Below are 1,363 nucleotides of genomic sequence, written 5' to 3' on the forward strand. Positions count from 1 at the left end.
GAGGGGGGAGGATAGCTTGAGCCCAGCAGTTCATGACCTGCCTGGACAACATAGTGAGACCTCGTTCTCCAAAAAAAAAAAAAAAAAAAAAAAAAAAAAGAAAATGACTGTCAGTCTGCTCTTCTTCTTCTGTAGTTTTAAAATCTGCATTAGAAGACCAGAGAAAATGTACTATGTCTTAGCATATAGTGTTTTAAAATTTTAAATGTATTTTACCAGCATAAAACAAATGATGTTTACAGTGTTCTTTATTGGTATTATAATTTAAAAAAATATTTTCTTCTGGGGTATGATTTACATTTTGGTAAATTTTGGCTTCACAGTTCAGTATAATTAAGTGAAGCATTCATTATAATCATCCATCTGTTTTTTTTTTTAAATTTTTTCATTTTATTTATTTATTTATTTATTGAGATGGAGTCTCGCTCTGTTGCCCAGGCTGGAGTGCGGTGGCGCAATCTCGGCTCACTGCAACCTCCGCCTTCAGAGTTCAAGCGATTCTCCTGCCTCAGCCTCCCGAGTAGCTGGGACTACAGGTGCACACCACCATACCCAGCTACTTTTTGTATTTTTAGTAGAGACAAGGTTTCACCATATTGGCCAGGCTGGTCTCCAACTCCTGACCTCATGATCCGCCACCTCGGTCTCCCAAACTGCTGGGATTACAGGCATGAGCCACTGTGTCTGGCCAATTCTTTCATTTATTAACTGAACATATGCTAGGTGCTGAGATGCAGACTGAGGAAGAGTTAGTCTCTGTCCTCAAGGGACTCACTGTCTAGTGTGGGAAGGCAGGATGTGCGTGCATCACCATAGTCTGTTGTGGGAACTGCTTTCCTAACAATGTGTAAGAAGTGCTCTGGGAACAACTTGGGAGAGGCAAATAAAAGCAGATAGTTTTTACATCAGGATTGGCAAACTCAAAAGTCTTTAGGCCTAGGATACTGAAAATGAGTGAGGTGAAGGACACACGTCATATTGTGGGAGCCCAGGGGACCTTGGCAAACAGGAGAGCACAGCCTTTTCAAAAGAGGGAGCTCTGCACAGCTCCAGCCATGGAACTAGAGCCAATGTTGCCAAAGCCAACTTCTCAGGGAAACAGGGTTGTATGTGCAATGTCCAGACTTGTTGGTGTTGGCTGTCTGTAAATGTTTAACAATTGTATTTAAACACATAATGTCCAAGCCAGACAGGTCTGGGAGCACCCCTGGACCACCCTTTGATTTACTTACAAATTAGTCTTGCTTGCTTTCTCTTTTCTTTTTTGTTTTCTTTCTTTTCTTTTCTTTTCTTTCTTTTCTTTTCTTTTCTTTTCTTTTCTTTTCTTTTCTTTTCTTTTCTTTTCTTTTCTTTTCTTTTCTTT

The 1,363-nt window shown here is 40.1% G+C and overlaps 1 long non-coding RNA gene across 1 annotated transcript in view; it reads right to left on the bottom strand.

The window, feature by feature from the left end:
• LOC105553849 overlaps positions 1 to 1,363 on the bottom strand; it is an 8,958-nt gene that overhangs the window by 209 nt on the left and 7,386 nt on the right. The gene's annotated exons all lie outside the window — the stretch shown is intronic.

Source organism: Mandrillus leucophaeus, unplaced genomic scaffold (assembly GCF_000951045.1).
Source record: "Mandrillus leucophaeus isolate KB7577 unplaced genomic scaffold, Mleu.le_1.0 Scaffold611, whole genome shotgun sequence".
NCBI lineage: Eukaryota > Metazoa > Chordata > Mammalia > Primates > Cercopithecidae > Mandrillus > Mandrillus leucophaeus.